This window comes from Jaculus jaculus, chromosome 15, assembly GCF_020740685.1.
Source record: "Jaculus jaculus isolate mJacJac1 chromosome 15, mJacJac1.mat.Y.cur, whole genome shotgun sequence".
Classification (NCBI taxonomy): domain Eukaryota; kingdom Metazoa; phylum Chordata; class Mammalia; order Rodentia; family Dipodidae; genus Jaculus; species Jaculus jaculus.
In genome coordinates, this window is record NC_059116.1 from 63,171,279 (window position 1) to 63,192,400 (window position 21,122).

The 21,122-nt window shown below is 43.1% G+C and overlaps 1 protein-coding gene across 4 annotated transcripts in view; it reads left to right on the plus strand.

Moving 5' to 3' along the window:
- Rsu1 (Ras suppressor protein 1) overlaps positions 1-21,122 on the plus strand; it is a 224,164-nt gene that overhangs the window by 202,201 nt on the left and 841 nt on the right. The gene's annotated exons all lie outside the window — the stretch shown is intronic.

The following is a 21,122-nucleotide window of genomic DNA, read 5'->3' on the forward strand; positions in this document are numbered from 1 at the left end:
CTATTCTCCTTATCACTCAAGACAGGCCCACCTTGTTACTATAGAAACCAGGTAACTTAATTAATAACTATTAAAAGGGAAAGGACGTACTAGAATGTATCACATGCCTCTGTCTTATTATCCACCATGCCTAGGTGTTTTGTGTATGATACATAATGTTCTTAGGTCTCCAGTGCAATTGTATTTCATCCATTCTCACAGAACAGGAAGACAGATCGATCTGAGCCCCTTTCCCAAGTCACCCAGCCTACAAGAAGCAGACTGGGGATTCACATTTTCTGTGACATCAAAGCCATAGCTCTTGTCCCTGCTCTTGGAAACTGCAGTAGACTCTAACAAGGATACCATGCTGATACTATCCACTCACTTTCTTCTTTTCCTCAGTAGCTGATAAGTACACTGAGAAAATCCTTTGTTGATCAAATGAGGATGCATTTGGAAAGAGAACAGTGTCATATCAGACCAGATTTGGGTCACTCAGATGTGCCCATTTCAGGACATTCAAAGATCATTGAAAGAAGTGAAGAAGGCTTACAGACATAACTGAGAAAGTGTCATGTGGTTCCCAATCAGAGGACACAGAGGACACAAAGAGTCCTGCTTTTCCATGATCATTATCCTTGGGCTATCTTTTTTTTTTTTTTATTTAATTTATTAGTTTTCTTTTCAGCAAATACAGGCAGTTTGGTACCATTGTTTAGGCTCATCCATGATCTACCCCCTCCCATTGGACCATCCTTGTTGATGTAAATGGGTCGTGAATTGTGGAGTTAGCCCACAGTTATTGGTACGATAAATGTCTCTGCATATCATGACCCAACATGTGACTCTGACATTCTTTCCGCCCCCTCTTCCGCAAAATTTCCCTGAGCCATGTTGGGTTCATTTTTGGTCTGCTTCAGTGCTTGTTGGGGCTCTCTGAGGCTCTGGCTTTCTGATTTGGTAGGAGTTGATTTTTCTCTGTGTTGGTCTCCTTCCCCTTTGTGCTGGTATCTGGTTCATCAGGAAAACATCATCCTTGCTTGTTTGGCCAATTGTCCTTAGTTTCAGTCGGGCCCCTTTTGAGGTATGTTGGGGCAGCTCTCTCCTTAGGATCTGCATCTATCTGAAAAAGAGAAGCAGATTCTCCAACGGAGAGTAAGTTAGCACCCAGAAAATTGATATAACAATTACTTTTTTGATAGAGAGTTTGATAGGTATAGGCCCTCTTGTAGGCCATGATTGATGGTAGCTTGATATTGGAGAGTAGGCTTATGTTTGGGTATGGTTCTGACTTGTTTCCCAGCTCCAGCTATGGGTCCTGCACCACTGAGGGGATCAGTTAGCCAAATCAAGAGCAGTTGGTTCCCCACCATGGCTGTGTGCCACTATTGCACTTGTGTGGGCATCACATCAGTTATTTGTTGCTAATTAGGTTAGACAATGAGTTGCTTGGACAGATATTGGTCATTTCCCCCAGTCGCCCATGTAGCACCTTCTGGCACTAGACATGCTGACTGTCTGGGGACTGACTCTCTCCTGGCTTCCAGCCATGCCATTCCATTTTACGTGTCAGCTGTGTATGGAGTCTTCAGCAATAGGGTCTTACCACTGGCCTTTGGTGGGTCATCAAGTACTCTGACAGAAGTCTGTCATTGTTTTGGGAAACCTTGTAGGTTTCTCTGATCAAAAGCTCATTGTGGATGGTAGCCCCAAGCTGGAAGTGGGGGTTACAGGTCAGTACCCACTAAGAAATTGAGGAAAAACATAACTAATATACAAGAGTTAGAGAGGAGAGAGAGAAAGGGGAGAGGGGGAGAGGGAGGGAGGGAAGATGTAGAAGATTTAGGTTAGTCTTGATCCTACCCTCTCCAGTGTCTTGTGGTTCAGGTGTTTCCTGTAAGGGTCTAGTGAAGGTTCAGCCATTTGGTTTGTCTTTTAGGAAGTAGAATTTTATGGTACCATTGCCGTTTGGGTCCGGATTACTGTTTTCCACCCTTTGATGCCCTCCCCGCCCTCCCCATCCATCCTATTGTCTAGTCCATGAGGTGCTTGCTGGGTATGTAAGGTATCTTGGGTAAATTCAGGTTAGGTGTTGTAGATGAGTGAGACTATGTATCAATTTTTTTTCTGTGATTGGGTAAGTTCACTGAGAATGATCTGTTCCAGGTTCAACCATTTTTCCTCAAATTTCTTTGTGTCGTTTTTTCTTACTGCTGTATAGAATTCCATTGTGTAGATATACCACATCTTTGTTATCCATTCTTCTAATGATGGATATCTGGGTTGATTCCAGCTTTTAGCTATTATGAATTGAGCTGCTACAAACATGGTTGAGCAAATCTTGAGAAAGATAGTAGTTTTGCTCAGTCTGCACCCCATTCTCTTTTCATGAGGCATGGAGTGGTAAACTTTGAATGTTGCCTTTCAAGTATTGTGGCAGTAGCTGGAGAGCAGACTTGGGAGGGCTGCACCGTTCCCAGAAGGGATGGTGCTCCTCAGCATGGGTGACAGGATCAACTTCCCATCCCCAGCCTCCTCCTCCCTCCTAGGAGTGGGACAGAGGAAGGTGTCTTTCGCCTTCTCTGTGAAGCTTGTGCTGAAAGACTTGCAAGGGTCTAATTCTGCCTGAATTTCCCCAAGCTTCTGCACTTGTCTTTGTTTATTATATTAATAAATACTATGCAGCTAATGTTCCCATCTGGCAGGGCAGAAAAACAAGCAGAAGAATGAAGTTGAAGTTACATCACTCCAATACTAATGAAGGTGATAACCACTTGGCATGGTAGAAAGGTGGGTCTTTATCTTAGAGTTCTTAATTAAGAACTGCCAAGTGACTAATATTAATTAGGGAGCCAGCTGTATCCTTCAGTTTCATAGTATATTTCTTATGAACCTGTGAAGGGAGTGATTCTGTGGCTCTTTTAATCAATCAGCCATGAACAATTATCTGTTAAGTATACTTGTGGGTACAGGACCAGGCTAGGAGGACAAAGATTTATAAGGTGATAACTTTGCATTCAGAACCTCCACCTAATTGAGAAGTATGCATAGAGATCAGGTATTTCAGACAAGTTAAAACATGTTGCGGGTGCTACGAGTGGCTTAAGAAGAATATAAAGTTAAGGGTGGGGAATTTAGACTTCTCCCCTTCCTGGTATAAGCAATAGAAGAGTGTCTTTTTTCCAGGATTGTTTGGTACAAAAGAGGTTCAGGACCACCTATCAGTTTGCAAAGTTGGAGTTCAAATGAAGGATTGAGAATCACAGGCAGAAATAGTCCAGGTGGGCTGGTGTTAAGCTGTTTGACTATGAAGCATAAGGACCCAGGTTCAATTTCCCAGTACCCATGTAAGACAGATGCACAAGCCAATACATTCGTCTGGGGTTTGTGTGCAATGGCCCATTCTTACAAGAAAAATTAAAAGAAATAGTCCAGGTGAGTAGAGTTGGGCTCTATGGAAAAAGGATAAGACCACCAGTGGGTAAAGAGCAATGGGCAGGTTACAAAGGTGGGTGGAGAGAAGTCAGCACAGTGAGGCCAGAAAGGGAGTCACGGCCTGGTTCGAAGTATCCAGTTTAGCTCCTCTGTGCTAGGTATCCCCACTGTGGTTGATTCTGTTGACTCTTCTCATGCACATCTTTGTGCATACACACATTCACACACACATGCCCACACACCCCCTGAGCAGAGTGGTGGTTAAGAAGGGCTTTGGCACTATGCACATCTGTGTATCACTCAGCTTGCTAATAAAACCCTACCTAGAGCAAAAGGATTAACGTGAAGCCCTTCAACAGCCATATCCACATTCCTGGTGTTACTTGGAACACTGATATGTTAATAGCCAATGAAATCTGGTTGTCTGAATCCCTAGCAACCAAAGGATTACGTGAAGATTAAGTTGTAATGACCCTTTTTGTTCTCTGTTCTTACTCGGTGCTAGTTTTCCTTCAGGTTGAACCAGAGTGTGTGTGTCTACTGTTTCTAACCTTCATTTAAAGTCATTTTTAATAAATCCAGACATCCAGGGCTGTCTTTTTTCTAACTAAACTATTTTACCATGAATTTACACACCTGCTGCTTCCCTTATAGTTACTCATTGCCTCCTTTGGGATAGTGCTGTAAGGCCATGGTTCCAGCATCTGAATATTATCACAAGTACAGTTCCATTCTGAGAAAAACCTTGGAAATAGTATGCTATGATTTTCTTTTCAGATTATCCCTGTAGAATTTTACTAACCTCATGACATTGTCATCAACCTAAAATTGAATCCCTTGAATGGCCCTTGTGAATGACACCTATCAAAAGAAGAAGACAGACAGACAGAAAGGAGGGAGGGAGGGAGAGAAGAAGGAAGGAAGGAAGGAGGGAGGGAGGGAGGGAGGGAAAAGGGAAGAAGGAGGGGGAGATAAAGGGAGGGGGACGGAAAAGGAGAGGGAGAGGAGCCAGGTGTGGTGAAGCAGAGGTAGGAGGATCTCTATAAGTTCAAGACCACACTGAGACTCCATTGTGAATTCCAGGTGAGCTTGGGCTACAGTGAGACCTTACCTCAAAAAATAAATCAATAAGAAAAAGAGAGAGGAATTAAGCATAGTGACACACTTCTCTGGAGAAGGGACTTTTTCTTATCCAGCTAACACTTATTGTTATAATATTTTTCAATAAACTTTGTTGTATTTCCAAATTTACTTTTAAAAGAATTTTATAGAGCAAGACATGGTGACACGTGCCTTTGATCCCAGCACTCTGGAGGCTGAGGTAGGAGGACCACAGTGAGTTCAGGGCCACCTTGAGACTACTTAGAGAATTCCAGGTCAACCTGTACTAGAATGAAATCTTACCTCACCCCCTCTCCATGAAAAAAATAAGAATTGTGTAGGCATTATATCTAATGCATTGCGTCCACTTGCCATTACTAACCATGCATGCGTGGTAGTTTAAATTCCTAGTGTGCATGTGTACATTGCATTACATCTCGTAGAGCGCCTTTGGAACACACCATTGAGATGGTTTATAAATAGGACTGAGGCAAGATGAGGGAGCAGAGCCACATGTCCCTAGTTTTAATATGTAATAAAGTCCTTGGATTTAACTTTACCTCTAAATTTGTTTTAAACTAAGAGTTTTCAACCTTGGTACTGTTGATGTTTAGGGCCTACCTAATTTTGTTTCCTGTTGCCACTAACCATAGGCCAAGTGTGTTATAAAAAATTTTAAAAAGAGACTAAATTTGGCTGAGTTCTGGTCCAGTGTTAAGGGGCTGTATTTGCTGACAGCCTTCTTGCTGGCACAATCCCTGGTGGTACAGAGCATCACATGGCTACAGACATCAGCTTTGATTGCAGGACCGTTCTCCAGATAACTAATTAATCTATTCCTTGTCTGAATGGACTGATTCATTCATGAGGGCAGAGTCCAATCACCTTCAGGATGACTCCTTGTCCTAGCTTTTAGTATCTCAAAGTGGTGATTAAATCTCAGCCTGGGTTTTGTTTTCTTGTGCTGCTGAGCATAGAACCTAGAGCCTTGCACATGCTAGGCAAGTGCTGTCCCACTGAGCTGAGCTATTTGTCCAACCTCTACCCAGTAGATACTACTAGTACCCCTTCCAGCAAAACAGCCAGATATTGCCAAATACGTCTTGGCAGCAGGGGCAGAAGTGTGCTGGTTATAGATCATAATATGGGCCAAGAATGTAACCCACATACATGAGGAACTGAGTTTAAGCCTTATAACTCACATAAAATCATATGTAGTGGCATGTTAATCCCAGTGCAGGGGCGGTGGAGACAGGTGGGTCCTTGGAACTTGCAGGCCAGCACCAGTCCAGCCTGATTGGAGAGCCTCAGGCCAAAGAGAGAAGCTGTCTCTAAAAGAAATGAAAGGAAAGAAGGAAGAAGGAAAGAAAGGAAGAAAGAAAGAGGAGGGAAGCAGGGGAGGGAAGGGGGGAAGGGAAAGGAGGGGAGGGGAGGAGAGGGAAGGGGAGGGAAGTGAAGGGATTAAAAAAGTAAAAAGGCAGATGGTACTTGGGGAAGAATAAACAGTTTATACTCTGGCCCCACAAGCACACACGCATATGTGTACCCACATGTACCACAAGAGATCATTCCTTTGTGCATAAGTCATGTTGCTATTTCTATGAGTCTTACTTTTTATTTATTTGTTTTTGGTTTCATTTTTGAAACAGCATATCACTGTATAGTTTAGGCTCACCTCAAACTAGCAATCGTCCTTCCTCAGACTCCACTGTTCCACTGTTCTGGGATTACAGGAACACCACCAAGCCAGGTTGCTTTATTATTGGTATAAAGTTGATATATTGTTAATGTGTATATTTAAAATATACTCCTAGGTTAGAGAGATGGCTTAGTGGTTGAGGCATTTCCTGTGTGATGGTTTGATTAAGTGTCCCCTATATACATAGGTGTCCTGAATACTAGGTTCCCAGCTGATTGAGATTTGGGAACTAACACCTGCTGGAGGCAGTGTGTTGTTGGGGACAGGCTTATGGGTGTTATTGCCAGCTTCCCCTTGCCAGTGTTTGGCATTCTGACCTGTTGTTATTGTCCACCTTATGTGGGCTGGGGGTGATGTCCACCCTCTGCTCCTATGATTGTTTTCCCCTGTCATCATGGAGCTTGCCCTCGAGCTTATAAGCCAAGATAAACCTCTTTTTCCCACAAGCTGCTCTTGGTTGGGTGATTTCTACCAGCAATGCGAACCGGACTCCAACAACCTGAAGAGCCAAAGGATTCAGGTTCAATTCCCCAAGACCCACATAAGCCAGACGCACCAGGTGGTACATACGTTTGGAGGCCATTTACAGTGCCTGAGGGCCATGGTACACCCATCCCCCCCTCTCAAGTGGGTGTATGTATGCTGGCAGGATGCATAGAACAGTTTTTCAACTATGTAAATACTACCTCAAGTGACTTTATATTTTCTTTTCTTATTTTTTTTTTGTTTTTGTTTTTTGTTGTTGTTTTTTGGAGGTAGGGTTTCAGTCTAGCCCAGGCTATCCTAGAATTCACTATGTGGTCTCAGGGTTGTCTCAAACTCATGGCAATCCTCCTACTTCTGCCTCCCAAGTGCTGGAATTAAAGGCATGTGCCACCATGCCCAGTGACTTTATATTTTCTTTAGCATCCTTCCATCTTTGCCTATTCATTTTTAGACTCTCGATGTTTTGAGTTACAGTACTTTGATAATTATTTTGAATATTTTGTTTATAACTACCCTGTTAAGTGACAGTTAGAATTTCTATTTTATATATAGGTGAAATGAAGCTTGGCCAGATTAACGATTCCTGCCTTTATGGCTCTGTGTGGTAATAAATGACAGTGGTTCTTCTTGAAATTTGGGTCTGTTGTACTGCCTAAGGGCACCTACTTCGGGCTTCCCTGTGTAGTTATTTGTATAAAAAGCTAGTGATTGCCAAGTTGCAGTGACACGGGCCATAATCTGAGCTCCTTGGCTGACTGAGGCAGAAGACTTGCAAGTTTTAAGTTATAAAGGGTTGGAGGCATAGCTCTATGGTAGAACACTTCCACTTCAATCCTGCCAGATTTTCATATGTATTTGCATATGGGTATGTCTGTGCTGACTTAATATCTAGCTCAAACTAGATATTAATTTTCAGAGTATTTTTGCTTGATTGCTATTTTAGTATGTTACACTTAATTTTAAACTGATATATTTAATGATGTGTGTGTGTGTGTGTGTGTGTGTGTGTGTGTGTGTGTGTGTATTGCTCCAGGCAGTCATTTCCCTTAAGTACACAGGAACCTTATTTACTCTCTGGTTACCTATTCTGAACTTCCTGTTCTTAGTGTCAGAGTGCATACTCTATCCCAACTTCATCAGAACTGACTTCCTTGTCCGTATTTGTTTGTTTGTTTGTTTTTGGTTTTTCGAGGTAGGGTTTTACTCTAGCCCAGGCTGACCTGGAATTTACTATGTAGTCTCAGGATGGCCTTGAACTCACGCAATCTTCCTACCGCTGTGCTGGGATTAAAAGGTGCGCACAACCATGCTTGACTCCTTGCCTGTATTTTTAACTTTTTTTTCTAGTGTTAATTCTATTTACCCTTCTTGCAAGTTTCATGGAATGCAGCCCAGTGGCTTTTCTGTATAACCCCCAGATCCCAAGGAATGTGGTCTAGTATGGGACTAGCTAATGTGTGTTGAAGTGCTATGATCTTTCTGTCCATCAATACATGTCCTCCTTTCCTCAACAAAGGCACCTGTTCACATCTGGGAGAGAGAAAAAAATTAATGTGGGTTTAAGGATGCTATATATATTTTTTCATTAAAGCTTTTACTCATCTTGTCTCTGATGTGTATCAAGAAGAATGCGTAGAGAAAGAAAATACAGCCTTCGTGGAGGATGCCTGCCTGCATACATTTCAGCTCATTGAGCTCATTTCCCTGAAAAGGAGCATTCCCAGACAAGTTTTTCATTAGAAGATACCCACATGGAGATCCTGGATCTCTGATGCCTCTTGGTGCTGTTTTCTTAGCGTTAAGATTTTAAGATATTCTCTAGCACTCTAGCAAATAGGATCAAAGCTAATAAAAACTAATCATGTCCTGGGTGGTTATGATGGGCTAAAGCCTCATGACCAAAATGTTTCTGTCTGAAAGGCCAGTGCTTGGCACAGACTCCTGAGATCTCCATGCCTCTGTGCTGGTCAGTGAATGCTGAAACCATGGAGGTGATGTGTCCTTAGGGATTCACAGCCTACTTTTTAGCAGCTCCAAGAGCACCAAACACAGAGTATGGAAATTCATTCTCATGCCTAATATACAACATGCCAAATGAATTTGTATCATGTGTTAAAAATGGAGGCATTCCAGCTCTTTCTCATTGGTGTGCCTTTTGGAGTTTGTGTCCTTTAAAGTAGCCAGAGGGGAATGGCTGTAATATAAGCAGAGTGGTGTTTGCAAGAACAAGCTGTAGAAGACACAACAGTGATTTTGGAAACATTATTCTGGGTATTGAGTTGAACAAAGAATTGCTATGTCTGGAACAAAATAAAACAAACACGTTGTTAATACTTTTAGATTTGGGCTTGGAGAACCGTACTGTGAAAGGAGTAGACGATACAGAGAGAGGAAATAGCAAATTAAGGGGACAAATAAGCAGAAGAGTACAGAGGGAAGCTGTCTGCTGGCATCAACGAAGAACACATAACCAGTGTCTGATGCATTTCGTTAAGAATCCATGTGTTTGCAAATTGCTCCATTGCATCTTAACAGAATGTAATCTGGGTAACAAAGAGCTGACTAGTGAACAGAGCTGGATGAATTCCCTCAGTACTCCTGAAATATAACAGAGCAAGGAGCAGTATAATGAAAAATAAGAGAGAGTAGCTAGGGGCTTAACTTATGATCAGTATTCATTACAACAAATGACACTTTCACTGCAGAGTTACCATAAAGATTATTGGCTCTTACATAATGTCTGTCCCATCTGAGTAGATTCCAGAACAGCTTAACCTGTGAATGGAAGGGCTGAAATAAGAGGAGGACTGAAAATGTAGTCAGAGTCCTCATTTTTCCAATTAGTACTGGAGAGCTGCCCATTCAGAACCCTGGACAAAGCAAACTGGAGCCTTCTCTCTGGAAGACTCCTTGAGTGTCTTTGGCACTGACTAGCAAACATAGTTATGTTCAGTGAAGACCAGGCTCAGAAAGTGACTAATTTTGTTGGTAATTTTATATCCAAGGACCTTCTGTATGTTCTCTACCATGTGCTATTTTCTTCAAGCATACATAATACAACATTTTTTTAATATCTCTTTGGAAAGAAGTGGTGTTTTGTGTAAAACTTTGTGCAGACAACCATAAGGCGTTTTGCAATTCTGTGGCTTCACCCAAGTTTAGAATGGATAACTCAAGTTCTCAGCACCATGTGCAATAGCCTGAGCTTATCAAAGAACCTGTTTGGTATTTGCTAAGTCCTCAGTACTTCGTGTTATTTTATCCTCACAACAGCTCTATAAGGAATGCACTATTAGTATCAAGCCTCTTTTACAGATGAGAAGGAACTCTGAAAGGCTAGGCAACTTGTCCAAGGTTACTCAGCTACCAGGAATAATAGAATAATAGATGGGATTCAGAAAAGCTTTCAACCATTTACTTATCTTCCACACTGGTTCTGAACATGAAGAAAGGTTCCTAGCCGGGCATGGTGGCGCACGCCTTTAATCCCAGCACTTGGGAAGCAGAGGTAGGAGGATCGCTGAGAGTTCGAGGCCACCCTGAGACTACATAGTGAATTCCAGGTCAGCGTGAGACCCTAACTCGAAAAACCAAAAAAAAAAAAAAAAAAAAAAAAAAAGAAAGGTTCTCATACTCCAAGTTCCTTCTGTTGCAAAGCAAGCTACTACATCTCAGTTTGTGCTTCAAACTAGATTCCATGAGTAAGACAAACATGGCTTGTACATTTTTTAAATCAACGCAATGAGCAAGAGTTCCTATGGGAGAGGGTTTCCTGTCAGTATTAGCTAGCAGTGCGAATGGCAGCCATAAGTGATTCAGGAGACACAAGCCAAGCAAAGCAACCCAACAGCACCAGAAGGTGAGGAGGTGTGTGGCTGCAAAGAGAAGCAAAGGAGTATCTGGGCCACGTCAGCAGTTGTCACAGGAATAAGGGAGAAGGTCTCCATGACAGGCCTGGAGTAGACAAATCTTTGCTTCTCACTCTTTGAGTAGTTTTCAGTTTTCATTTCTGGATTTCATGGTATAAATATTTCAACAAGATAGGAATGAAAAATGGTCCTGATATAACCAACAGATTCAATGTTTGTACCCAGTGTCATATAAGCAGCTTTTCACCTTCAGAAAGTTTGGCTTTGATGTCCCATCTCATGGCCACCTGCGTTCTGTTCTGTAGATATTCCTCAGTTGTTCCAAAACATTACTTCTATGAATGTGTTCCCTTTAAGATCTTCCATCCCCAGTGCCATAATTTTGGGCTGGGATGAGCCACTATATACCCTGCTCCTCTGGCATCTCCACCTCACACTTTTACTTCCACCTCACTTTCACCATCTGCATTTAGAATATTCTAACACCTTCCAGGGGTGTTTTGTGGGTGAGATTCTTCGATGAAACACTTGAGATTCTTGGATGAAAGGGGCTGTTGTGACAAGCTGCAGCTCTTCCCACCCCACCCACCCATAGCCACAGTTTTTGCCTCTTGGGGGCATCAGCCAGTCAAACTTAAGTCTGGGAGTCAGAGCTTATCTCAGTAGCATCCCAGGCCCCTAGTGCCTGGAATCTCCTCACACACATTATTTTACATCACACTTTGACCACAAATATCTTTCTTCTTAAGCCGTTCTGTTCTTGCTGACCATATATTTCTCTGAAACTTTTTTAAATACCTGATTTCATAAAACCTGGCTGAAGAGATGAATCAGTCAGATGTTTGTCACACAAGTATAAGAACCTGAGTTTACCAAAAATGAACCCCAACATGGCTCAGGGAAATTTTGCAGAAGAGGGGGCAGAAAGAATGTCAGAGCCACATGTTGGGTCATGATATGCAGAGACATTTATCTTACCTTACCCATAACTGTGGGCTAACTCCACAATGCACGACCCATATACCTCAACAAGGAGGGGCCAAGAGGAAAGGATAGGACACGGATGAGCCTAATAATGGTACCAAACTGACTGTATTTGCTGAATACAAAACTAATTAATAAAAAAAAAAGAAGACAAAAAGAACCTGGGTTTAGATCTCTGATGGTCACCTAAATGCCAGGTGGGCATGGCAGCTGCCGGTAATCTCAGTGGTGGAGGCAGACACAAGGGATCCCTGGGTCAAGCCGGCTAGCTGAATCAGGGAGCCCCAGGTTTAAGTGAGGTACCTGTCTGCCTCCGTAAGTTAAGTGAGAAGAATCAAGGAAGGTGCCTTGTGTCAACCTGTGGTCTCCATATGCATGCACACATATTCTGCACATTAGGCCTACACTTGTGCAAGCACATGCACGCACATACAAAGATCCATGCATGACACACACACACACACACACGGAAACAGATGACAGATACTAAATCTGCTGAGTATATTAAGGCTTATAGTATTTTCTAAACTTTCAATCCTCCATTTCTTTTGAGTGTTTTACCTCAGAAAAATCAAAATGTGGGAGTCAGAGCTAACAGAAAGGTGGAACTCAAAGCCCCATCATCTACTGCACTGTCATGGCCTCTCCTCCACTTCTGCTGCAGCAACTGGGAGAGTGTGCTGGGGAGACTTCCCAGTTCCCTTGCATTCCTTCCTCTCACCTCTGAGTTTAGTCAGGAAATTGCAACATTTAGCACTTTTCAGTTTAATTTAAAAGGATTACCTATTTTCTTAAATGCTTAAACAGAGAAGCAAGTTGCAGTTATTGATTTTTCTCTGTATGTATTCTGTGAAAGCTGTTTTTGCTCCTTCCCCAGGGGACGCCTCCTGACTGCAGGCTTGCCAGGGACAGCTTGGACCTCTGATACATGACCACAGACCTTGCCTAATATCCTTGTGGCTGCTCAGGGAATCTGTATTAAGTCAAAGCATCATTAGAGTAGACAGAATGATGAAGTTTAATGAGCATCTTTTGGGCATGATTTTGTTGATTCTCCTCTTCTGGAATCTACATTTCTCTCCTCCAGTAGGGCAGAGAGTGAGTATGGAATGTGTGGGTTTTTTTCAAATCTGCCTTTGGTCTTAAACTGCCTTTTTGGTGCAACTTCGTACCTGTGATCAAGCAGCTACACATCCCTTTTGGCTGTGTAAATCTGCTTGCATTTATACAAGTGTGTAAAGAGAAACCACTCTTTTTATTTTCTTTTTATTTATTCAAGAGAACAAGAGAGAAAGAAGCAGAGAAATATAAAAGATGAGCATGGGTGTTCCAGGGCCTTCAGCCACTGCAAACAAACTCCAGATGCATGCACCACCTTGTGCTGCTTCTGGTTTACATGGGTCCTGGGGAATTGAACTGAGATCCTTTGGCTTTGCAGGCAAATGCCTTAACCGCTAAGCCATCTTCCCAGCCCAGAAACCACTCTTTACACTGTGTGTTGGGAATTTAGAACAGCGAGGGAAAACAAGACCATGAAAGACCCATGCTGCCATTAGTGAATGGTATGGGACCATCTCTCAACAAATCCCTTGCCTTTTGAATTAATAAAACATCTCTTAGTAACTGGATAAGGGTTACATATTTGTTCTTTAAAACTCAGTGATTTATGTGCTAAGATTCTGTTTCCAGCCCTTCATAGCTTCTAGATGGGATAAAGTTCTAGCAAATGCTTATTAATAATCAAGGCTTCATACTCTGAGTACAGATTTATTTAGGGAGATGTTAAATTTAGAATCCTACTAGCAGATTACAGATTATAAGCAAAATTACATCTCTTCATTATTTTTGCTGGTCATCTATTTAGATTTATAAATGATTCTTTTCTTGGTCTGTATAAAGACTTCCATGGAAACACCTAAAACAACAGTAGGGAGGCATATGATGCAAGCAAATGACTTCAGAGCAGCATATTGACTTCTCATATACCTGGCATTCTGAAACACAATATTTACCTGGCACACAATGTGTTTTTAGCAGTGACTTGAGAATGAAGAATACAAAAGAAGCAAAGTCTACACTCCCTACTCTCAAAATGATGGTCACCTTATTAAGAAAACAAAACTGAGAAATCTGAAATTATGGGAAACAAGATAACTTAATCAAGCTTCAACTTTGAGTAATTGCCTGGGTGGCCTTGACATAGGCCTAAGTAGCAAAATACCAGTTTCCTTGTTTGGATAAGAAGGTGACAGCAGGACTCCTCTCCTGTATTGCTGGGATAGCAGATAGTGAATGTGTAGTAGCCATAGATGAGCTGTGGTGCTGTTATCAAGGCACTCTGCTGCCTGGGAATAATGAATGCAACTCAGCTCATAGGTAACTGAGCCCATCCTGGGTGTATATTTCGTGTACTCAAGTCTGCATGCCTCAAGCCAGTCTTGCCTTTCTGTACCTGATAGCGCACAGGGAGATACAGGTATATGACTTAAACCTCACATGTCATATGCCATGGCTGCTCTATGTCAGGGACCAGGCTGGTATGTAATCCAAGAGGCAGGGTTGCTGCTTCCCATGCAAACACCAGGAAGAGGTGATTCTGCCATGGGAGTATAAAAGCACATTGGAGGAGACAAGGCAGCAATGTCAGGGAAACCAGAAAAGAAAGGAACCATTGTCATAATCTAATGGCCATGTGGCAAGCCTGAATTAGAATAGGAGACAAAATTGGGGATAAAATTACAAGATGATGGAAATGAGAAGAAACTAGTTTAAAGTGGCTAATTCATTGAATTGTGAGCCTTTATTTTTTGCATGTATATCTGCCTAGTTATATGTGCATGGGCATATACATATGTGAGCATGCATGTGTGTGGGTGCATGTGTACATGTGCATGTGTGTGTGTAGGCCAGAGGACCACATCTGATATTGTCCTCAGATATGCTGTATACTTCTTTTTGAGATAATCTTCCATTATCCTGGAACTCAGCACTTAGGCTAGACTGCCTTGCCAGTGAGCCCCAAGCATCAGCCTCTCTGAGTTCATAGCACTGGTATTGTATGCCACCATGCCCAGCATTTGCATCAGTACTGGAGATCAAACTCAGGTCTGCACATTTATGAAGGCAGCCACCCAGCCATCTCCCCCGCCCACAGCATAAGCCTTTTTTGAAAATCTGATGGCAGACACAGCCCTTTCCGTTGACATACACACCTACAGCTTTGCCTGGAATTTCCGGCACTTCCATGATCCCAAGCTAAGAATTTCTGCTGCAAAAGAGATTTGTATCAGTGACTAGGACAACATCTAAACAATGACGTAGATGACAAAATGTCAGCATTTGATCCCAGAGGTCTAGAGACATGGAGGGTCAGACCTGTGGGAACCTAGGAGGGGACTTCATATGAGTTGTTGGGTCTCATGGCTGAATTTCCAGTATGTTGACGAGGATGGTGTCTTGGAAAGCTGTGGCTCTGATATAATCAACAGAGCTATAAAGTTTGATGCTCTTTCTGGGGAAAAAAATTACAAAGAGACAAAAGTAGAGACACAGGACTGAGAGGATGCCAGAAAGACGGTGAGAACCAGAACAGCACCTTGTAGCAAAGAGAAGAAGCGTCCTTTAGTGGTCTTTGTGCAGCATGAAGAGTACGATGGTCAGCAAGGCATTATAGGATCCACCCGAAGCGAGAAGACTCATGGTCTTCTCCAGGAGGAGAGGAGCTCACATGTGAGATAAAGCTCCTGCAACAACAACTGGAAAACCCGACATATCACAATGCCTAGTAAAAATTCTTGTTGCAAAATTGATTCCAATATGGCGCTCTGCAGGTGGTGCCACTACCTCAGTGGCAGTGCTTGTCAGTTTTGTCGAACTCGCTGTGGTGTCTGCAGCTCTTCTGACAACACAGCCAGAGTAAGTGCAGTCTGCTGAATTGCTTCCCAAGGGTTCCTCCAGGGCTGTTCCTCTCAGGGTGTCTCCAGCTGGCAGCTCAGGGAATGGCCCACTCTCACGTTCACCCTGTTCTTTGCAGATGAGAATAGAGAGCCCTGTGTTCCTGAGCAAGGCTGGGTCATCATCAGCCACAGAACCACACCTTTGAAATTGACTTTAGTGACAGGGCCTCTTGCGCATGATGGATCCTTGCCTGTCACTTTACAGTGCTCATTGTTGCTTTTCTCTCAGTCTTGAATCATCCCTGTTTATCTTCTACAAAATAAGAGATTTTCTAGGACTCGGCAAAAATGTACCCTCCACGGTATAGGTTATGCACTTTGCCCTTTGGTGACCCTTTTGTAACCTCATGGCTGACCCTGAACCAGACTTCAAGGTGACACAATCAGCTGGCAGTACTGACTGAAGCTCTCCCACGATATCTATCCTAAAGTACATGGTCACAATGCCAATTTCATGCTTTTCATGTGTCTGTGTGTGTGTATGTGTGTGTGAGAAAGAGAGTGAGGAGTGTGAGGAACTGGCCAGATAGCTTGAGTCATGGAGATTTTTGAGCTATTTAAGGTGGTAATTGATATTCTAGAGTATCTGTCATTGCCAACATAGATAAGATTATTTCTTATGTCTAATTTAATCTTTCCTGGAGCCTGCCAAGGTTGCTGGGAATATCCATCTTCATTTTGCAGGTGAGACCATCAGACTGTGGTGACTTAGGGACATTCCCAGGGCCACATGTCATTTGGAATTGAACAGAATAAAGAGATGAGCATGAAGCCAGGATTTTTCTATGTAAATCTACAGTGACCAGTGCCCTGGGCTGCCAAAAAGCAAGACATGTGCCATCTAACCATAAAAATATAGGGAATAGGATTTCTGAAAAGTGACAATAATTTCAAGGTCTGAGACATGGCTGAGATTTACCCAAAGGCAAGAAGTGGGAATGAACATGACAAGCAAGGGAGGCTGGATTGCCCAAGACCCTTAGAGGAAAAAACTAAGGCACATAAAGATAGGAGAAAAATGGATGATCTGGAAGACAAAATTCATCTAGAAAGTTGTGAACTGTATTAATCATGTTTTTTTTTTACATTTTGTGGCTTTGACACCTTGGCACTCTTACTGGCCCATGAGTGCCTGCTCCTTCCAAAGCTAATTGTAGAGATAGCAAACAGCTTGCCTTGAGCACTTTCCATATACAAACCAATCAGCATGAGACTCATGCATCTGACTCACACCAGCTACATCACCCTGGGGCCAGGTACTGAACCATTGTGACTACAGCCTGCCAGAAGTTCTTGAACTCTCCACCCCTAAGCTTGATCACCTTACCTGCTGGGATTTGCTTGTTCCTTCAGCTATGGCTGTACTTCTCCTTCTCTTCTTCAGACTTCTGACCCATTCTTGAGCCTCCCTGTGCTGCCCTGTGTGGCTAGGTATACCTCCCCACTCCTGTTAGTAACTACAAGTAATAAAAGTGCTTACAGTGGCACCATCTTCTCCATGGCATCAACCTGTTCATTTCTATAATCTGAATCCAATACAGTCAGAGCACGGGACTCCAGCCTTCCCTTCCAAGAACAGGAGACAAGAACCATTGGTTTAACTGACAGAGAATGGACCATAGAGCTGCTTTGTTTGTACTTCTGCTGGAAGAAGCACCCCACTTTCCCTTTGGGGTACACCTTCTCCTCTCTGAGACTTGTTTCTTAAATTTTTCCTCATTGTTAGTAAGCTGCTACCACAGGAACTTTCTTCTTTTCCCGAGGAAATGTATCAGAATCCTCAGAGATACACTACTCCTGTGAAGCTCACATCCATAGATCTATTCCCTGCTGCTGCTACTACAAATCACCATGGACTTACTAGTAAAAACAAAGAAGTATTACGTTTTAGTTCTGCATGTTGGAAACCCTGAAGTCAGTGTCCATACTACACTGTATCTTTGGCACCTTGAAGAAGAGTGCTTCCTCATTTTGAGGACTTCTAGAGGTGGCCTATGAGCTTGGTGCATAGCCCTTCCTCCACTTTCAAGCCAGTCTCATCTCACATCTCTAACCCTGACTGCCTCTTTCTTAGTAGGATTTTTCTTGATGATCCTTGGGACCATCTTATAATCCATAATTATCTTACCAGCCCAGGTCCTTAATACACATGTCTGCAGAGTCTCTTTTGTCGCATGAAACAACACATTTGAAAAAGCAAGGCTCAGGATGTGGTCACTTCACAGGCCACTGCTCTGTCTGCCAGTTATGAAATAGAGACCCCATAGCTGATAGAGTGGTGTGTTACCTGGGAGAGCCAGAAATGAGGCTGAAGACTTTAGTCCCCAAGATGCTTGTCATTACTGCCCTGCATCAGCCTGCTCTGGATAGGCCAGCTCTCATCTGCCCACACAGCTGGAGGAATGAAAGGATCACACAGGGGACAGCAGTGTCATCCAGCCTGTGATGGCTCACTGAGGAAGTGGGCCAATGCATTTAGCTCAGCCTTAGTCGCTTTCTTCAAAGAGGGTTAAAACCTTTATTCTGGAAGTATTTGGGGATTTGGCATTGATAGAAAATACCCTGCTATTCTCCAAGATGAAAGCCCCAATGAAATAAGGTAATCATGTCATGATTTAATCACTCTAAACATAACCCCACACCAATCCTAGTTTTCAAAAGCATTTATGCCCACTTCTGATAGATTGCCCATAATGCCCAGCTTACAACCATCCTGTGGAGAAAATGGCATCCATATTTCACAGGTGAAGAAACTGAAACATGGCAAGAGGAGGAGGGGTAGAAGTTGCTGAGCATCTGTCCAAAGTCAACAGCAAACAAGTGTAAAATCTCAGATTTAAAGTTTGACAGTAAAACAGTTTCCCATTTGTTAGGTAGGTCCTTTGTAGTGACTTGCTATATAGCTCCAGAAAGTCCAGGCTCTCACAGTGATATCTGAGTGTACAAGGTAGAAACTGAAACGCTGGAACATTCTAGTTACCTCTTAAATGAAAAGGAGCCCTGCTGAGTGCCACATAGCTTTCACACCCCCTCTCAACTGCCTGCTGTATTCCCATGTCCAGGGCTGCAACTGCCCCGCTAAGAAAAGCCTTCCTCCTACTGTCTGTCCCCCTTCCATGACCTCATTTCTGATACCCCTCTCTAGTACCCCCTCTTTCTGAATTTCCAGTTGTTTTGTGAGCTTTGCTCATTGTTATGACACAATACCTGACAGAAACCACGCAAGGGAAGACAATTTATTCTGGCTCATAGTTTGAAGGGATACCAGTTTCTCGGGGTATGAGAGGTATAGCACCTAGGGCAGCGCCCTCCATAGACACAAGAGCTTGCTGCATGGCTTGGTCACACCTTGGCAGATCAGGAAGTAGAGAATGGGACTTTAGGCAGGACTGCCTCCAGTGGCCTGGGTCTGCCAGCTCAGGCCTGTGCCTCAGATTCCGTCACCTCCCTCAACAGTGACTTCATCTAGGTACCCTCTGTTTGAACAAATGACCATGAGGGAAATATTTCAAATTAAAACCACAATACATATACATGAACTATATTATTAAATATATACTTTTTATTTATTATTTATTTTTGGCTTTTCAAGGGAGGGTTTTACTTTAGCCCAAGCTGACCTGGAATTCACTGTGTAGTCTCATTGTGGCCTCAGACTCACTGATCCTCCTACCTCTGCCCCCCAAATCCTGGGATCAAAGGTGTGCACCACCACGCCCACAATATTTATGCCTGTTTTTATAATGCATCAACTTTGCATTTTTTTGTAATGCATCAAGTTTAGTATCAGCAAATGCATTTTACTTTACTTTGTGGGGGTAAGATACTTGAAAACACAGAAAAGACATATGAGGCTATAAGAACACTATGCAACTGAATGTATTGAGACCGTAGTTGCCCTTGTGGATGAATGGATGAAGAGTCAGCCCATGGCCTTGTGCCCAGTGAGAGGACTACAGGGACATTTATGGGTTCTTATTCTAAGGCATGAAGCACCTGAGCATTAAGTCCATGACTTTGAGTGAAGCTGCCTCCTGGGAGGAAGGGCAGGCATGTCTCGGAGGAGAGTGAGGGCTGTACTGGCTAGCTGTGCTTTGGTTCCGATTTGCCTCTACCCATGTGGTGTGTCTGAGAGATTCAGGGGAGGGAATACCTAGGTTTGCAGGGTTAAGATGCAGATAACACTGGGAACTGAAGGTAGCAGGTGAGGTAAGCTTATTCTTAGCTTTGTCTCCATGAAAACTGTTGGTTCTTTTTCTGGATTATATTAACTCCCAGGTGTCTATGTCTTGCTGTCCAGGCCCCTGTGTCCATTATGTTAGCACAAGACTCTCTAAGCTCCTAAATGCGATAGAACGTAAGTCTATTTTCAGGCTTCCTTGTAAGCCACATAACACATATGTTGCTTTCTTGACACGAGAATGGTTGTCCCCTTTGACTGAAGAGCCAGATCTGGTTGGGAATCTGGCTCCAAGGTCCGTATCCTGCCAGCTCCACTCAGTTCTGAGAGCAGAAATTTCTCATCGCTATGAGACCTCCTGCTTATGCTGCTTCTGAGGGGCTCTTGGAAGACTGGAGAAGGTAGAATAGTGTGACCTACCAAAAACACTTCTGCATCCATGTGCCAAGTCCTTCCCTCAGCCTGTCAGCCATAGCATTGAGGTCAGTGAGGAGCCCCGTGTATGCTAAACAGTGCCACGCTGTGTGTGACCACAAAATGCCAACATCAAGAATGGGGATGAGGGTACAGCTCTGGTAGAATGCTTGCTGTCATACACGGATTCTATCCCTAGCAATGCAAAACATACAAGTGTAATTCCTAGAGTGGGCATTAGAACCAGAGCTATCTGTACAGGGAGGTGAGTCTCCGCCAACTCTCTTTCCATTAGCACAAGGCAGGTGCAGTGCAGAGTGAGGCCAAACCTTTCTCCTAAGGAATGAGAGCTGAAACCTCCATAGGACTCTCCGGAAGATACACTTAAATCAGCAAGGGAAATTAAGGCTGAACTGCATTTATCTTACTGTGGCTTTTAATTTAGTTTAATCAGAATATCTCATAAATTATGGATTAATTACTGCTCAGTTAAATCATTTCAGCTATGGAACCAGCATCACTCTGCAATGGATGCTATCCACTATAACTGTAGGGCACTTTGTCAACATTTAATCAGTGGTACTTATTAATGTGGCATTGATATGTGGTGGCCATTCCCACACTATCCATCATGTGTGATCAGCCAGTGTGGACTGTGACACCATTGCTCTTTGTCACATTAACCAGCCCCTGGGTTTTCAGGCCAAGAATAGTCTTCAGTGTTCGTGAAAAGCTGCTGTGTCTTCTTTTCAACATAATGGTTGTACTGTCAACTTAAATACTCAAAGACTTCAGATGGGGAGGACTTCCTGAGCATGACCTGTGCTCACAATCCTAGATCCCTTACTCTGCACTTTTCACAAATAGCCTGCAAATGTGAATTCCAAGAGACTTGGCTGTGATTTAGCATCATGGAATGGGGTTCACATTCCTGTGTGCATATGCATGCAGACATGGGTAAGGTAGTTGTGACTTCTCAGTATAAGGCATGGCCCAGAGAAACAGTGATCACTGGC